The sequence below is a fragment of the Arachis ipaensis genome, chromosome B10 (genome assembly GCF_000816755.2).
Source record: "Arachis ipaensis cultivar K30076 chromosome B10, Araip1.1, whole genome shotgun sequence".
Lineage (NCBI taxonomy): Eukaryota > Viridiplantae > Streptophyta > Magnoliopsida > Fabales > Fabaceae > Arachis > Arachis ipaensis.
The window spans coordinates 126,932,281-126,936,666 of NC_029794.2; the positions used below are offsets into that span (position 1 = coordinate 126,932,281).

The 4,386-nt window shown below is 34.3% G+C and overlaps 1 long non-coding RNA gene across 1 annotated transcript in view; it reads right to left on the reverse strand.

Moving 5' to 3' along the window:
• LOC107623964 overlaps positions 740–4,386 on the reverse strand; it is a 21,494-nt gene continuing 17,847 nt past the window's right edge. Inside the window, exons 3-4 of the long non-coding RNA XR_001616691.2 lie at positions 1,031–1,076; positions 740–887 (exon numbers count right to left, since the gene is read on the reverse strand). This is a non-coding gene — a long non-coding RNA (uncharacterized LOC107623964). The remainder of the gene's footprint in view (positions 888–1,030; positions 1,077–4,386) is intronic.

The following is a 4,386-nucleotide window of genomic DNA, read 5'->3' on the forward strand; positions in this document are numbered from 1 at the left end:
TCAATATAGATGTAATTGTGATTCATAACATTTTTATCAATAATATTTGATTTTCTAGTTCTCTGGCCTTGATGGCAATGCCGAAGAGGACGGTGAACTAGATTTTATCGAAAATCTTGATGGCTATGCCGAAGGGACTTTTAGTAAGAAAGATGTATCTTTTTAAAAAATTATTAGCTTTAAATGTATTAATTAAACAGATGTGTAAAATTTTTTTTAAAAGTATTTCATCCATAAAAATTAGTTATAAAATATTTTTAGTTAATTTTATACTTTAATTAATAATTACTTCTTTTTTATATTTTATTTGGTTGTCATTGAAGTTGAGAGTTAGTATAAGAAGAATTTGACACTAATTAGATTATAAACAAAATATTTGATACTAATTATCTTGTTAAGTATTTACACAATTACTCCAATTAACTTGTTGTGTGCTGTATTTACATGATGCCAGTAATAAAATTTTGTTTTATTAATATTATTGCCTCTTTTTTATGAACGAAAATAAGTGACTTTTGTAATAACATTTTTGTTCTTATTTATCGTGAAAATCATATTTACCAAATTTTAAAAATATATATATTGCAGAGGTTTATAACCCCCACAATTTTCACAATTAAATTAAAAAAATGTTGGTCTTACAAAGCTGCTCAATTGCTTTTACATCCAAACAAACACAAAAATAAAATAACCTAAAGATGGCTAAAATATCACAAGAGTAAATTAATAACAAATTAAGAATTCAAGACAATGATATCTCCGAAACAAAATGCCAGAAGTAAAATGCGTATTTTGTCATTTTGATAATGGTCTTCCCTAGCGGATAGGCAGCTGAGATTGAATGCAAAAAGTGGAGAGCTAAGGAGATATTTCATACTGATATTGATCTGCCAAAGAAAAAGAGAAGATGAAAAATGTCAAATTAGTCTTAGAATGAAATTACTTAGATATAAAAAAAAAGATTTTTTTTTGAACAAAGAAAGTTCAACACACTAAAGTAGAGCGACCATAAAAGGAGAAGTTTGTTTACCTTTGTTTCTAAATTGCGCAAAGGAGTGTGTAATGCTCACTGAACACTATTGCAAAACAAAAAAAAAAGTTCATTCAAGCTCTGAGAAATTGTAAATATGGTTACAAATATATGTAAAAATATTAGAGTACAGATTGATATGGAAACACATTAACTGTGACTAGTTAGGAGTATAAATGAAACAAACACAAGAAAACAAAATCTTGATTTAGATAAAATTGTATTGGTCTTTCATCCCTGGCGTCAATGCTTGGTTATGGAACCAACAATCAAGAGGACTCTACTTCCTGCCAAAGCCATAACACAAACACAATGTCATAAAAATTTTAAATGTGTCATATCAAACGGTAAAAATATAGATGTATGAACTATATGCAAAAATGATTTGATGATGACATGTTTCATATAATGTTAGAGCAGTAAACTACTTCCTCTTGCATGTTTTGGATGTTGGAACAATCAATCCTCTCTTCTCTAAACTTTTATATCGATCCTTTATAAGGGTACAACAACCCAACATATATGTCATGGAAATTGAAAAGTTACTTGGATGTTTTAAAAATTCAGAAAACAGATAACCCAACATTAGAATTTGGTTTATGTTTAAAATTGCCACTAAAGGCATAATTCACATGGGGAGGCTATGGTCCTTGCAAGCATTTGCCAATGTTAGCCTCAAACCACTTCAAATTAAATGCACTAGTGAAATCATCAACATTAAAAATATGAGTAGGCTTAATAGTCTCAATATCAACCAAGATTCATGACCTATCTTCTAAGCTCCCATTTCCAAATTCAAAGGGTATTATCACTTGATTATGACAAATTTATAGAAATATTTGTAAAAATTATTCTCACACTGCAATTTACAACTTGGTTTAGATATTCTGATATTAAATGGAATATACTAAAAAGATTTTCTATTGAGCTTTCTTTTCTTCTTCGATAAATCAAAACAATCAATTTAATTAGTAGAAAAACCTAAGAGCAGAGTGAGCAACAAATCAGAACAAAAAAAAAAAACTATGAAGAGAAAACCAGAAGTGAAGGTGCAAAGCAGAAGGACAGAAGAGCCCCTTTGTTATGGGTGAAGGACACTTCTCCTTTTGTAAACAGGTGAAAACCTAGCAGAAAAAAAAAGAAGAAAAATAAACCAGAATCCAAATAAAGAAATAAAGGAAGAAGGAGAAGAAGAACATGCGGCGGGCGTGGTGGAGAATGCTCGTGTCGCTACTGCAGATTCGAACCGCGCACAGCACTACGCTGATCTGGCAGAGCAGAGGGAGCAGAAGAAGCAGAGGAGCTAGCAGAGCGTAGAAACTTTGGGGAAGTGCAGAGACGGTGATGGATGAGGGAAAGAAAGAGCAAATAGCGGCTTCTCTCCAATCTGTCACGGAAATCGCCGCTAAAGTGCAGAGAGCGGCTGTTTTTGAAACGGACTCCAATAAAGCACTGCTACATATTTTGCGATATTTTTTTTTGGTGACTTAAAAGAAAAATAAACAAAAACTAAGAAAGAAAAAAAAACAAGAAACTGCTTAAGAAAGGCAGTCCCGCTGAATACTACTCTCAAACTCCTTCCAAGGCAATGGAAGCTCCACTTGGGGAGAAATAGTCCTCATTGCAGTCTTTGCCATGATGTCTGCTACTGTATTTGCATCTCTCAAGATCAACCGAAGATCAGCACGCCATTTCCAAGACCTGATATCTCGGATTTTTAACACCAAAGGATCAGTAAACCCAGAGCAATCTTGTAAATTATTGACAATAGTAAAAGCCTCCACACAGTCTGTCTCACATATAATGTCTCTTTGTCCCGAGTCCCATGCTAAAAGAAAGCCTCTCCAAATAGCAAACAACTCTCCTTGCAAAATGCTACGACTCTCAATTGTTCCAGACAGCCTCGTTGCCACCTTCCCTTCCAATCTCTGCTAACACAAGCAAAACCAACTCGAGCACCACTGCCAGGATAGCTAGCATCACAATTAATCTTAAAGGTACCCACTGAGGGGGGAATCCAAGAGCCACTAATGGTTGAGGGGATAGATAGTTTTATACAAAAGAGAAAACAATTAACTAACTAATTGTTTCTAGAATCTGAGAAACCCTAGCAGAGAAAGAGTACGTACTCCGTACTCAGAGAGAATGAGAGAAGGAGAGAGCGGGAACGAGTGTTTGAGGGCGAAACACAGTGAGCATGGCGGCCATGCCGTCTCAGAGAGCAATGGGTAAAATTTGGGGATAGAAATACCAAGTTCTTTCATGTCCAGACTCTTGTGCGGAGAAAGCATAATAAGATTCATGGTCTCTTTCTTCAAGATGGGGTGTGGGAAACGGACCCGGATGTCCTTAGAAGGGAAGCTGAATCCTTCTATAAACGCCTATTCTACCAGTCGAAGGATGTAGACTTAGGTTGTCTTGGTGATGTGCCACTGCCTTCCCTGAATGATGAAGCTTGTTGTAGCCTCACAGCGCCAGTTACTCTGGAAGAAGTTAAGTCGGTTGTTTTCAGTATGCATTCTTTTAAGGCGCCGGGCCCTGATGGGTTTCAGGCTTTCTTCTTTAAAGAATACTGGAAGATTGTTGGTTTTGATGTTTGGACTATGGTTCGTCATGCGTTCTCTGGTTTGGATATGGATCCAAGGATGATGGAAACTCTTGTGGTTCTTATTCCGAAGGTAGAAAACCCGGTTTCCATGAAGGATTTCCGACCAATTAGTCTCTGTAATGTGGTTTACAAAGTTATAACGAAGGTCCTGGTCAATAGAATTCGTCCCCATCTCAAAGAGATTATTGGGCCCTTCAAGGAGGGTTTATCCAGGGGAGAGGAACCCCTGACAACATCATTGTAGCACAAGAGGTTCTCCATTTCATGAAGAAGACAAAGTCAAAGAAAGGCACCCTGGCCTTTAAGATTGATTTGAAGAAAGCGTACGATAGAGTGGATTGGGAATTTCTGAAACAAACCCTGGTGAGTTTTGGCTTTCCTCCTCCGACAGTCTTGAGAAACTTGAATAATCAGGATATAAATCATATTGATAAAACATTTTAAAAAATGACGTTAAAACCAAATTTCAAGTATAAATTGTCAGTAATATTAAGAAATTTTGTCTACATATACATTTGAGAAACTTCAAAAATTATTTGTTTGAGCTTTTAATTTATAAGGAGTAGTAGTGTTAATGTTTAAGTGTAATTTTTAAAATTAAATTGTAACTTTTTAAAAAATTATTTAAGTATTTGTAGAAAAGTTAAAAAAATGACTTATCTTATAATAAAAAGTTTTTTATCATATTTTTTTAAAATAAATATTTTCAAAACTAAAAAATCAAATACAAAATAACTTATTTATAAAC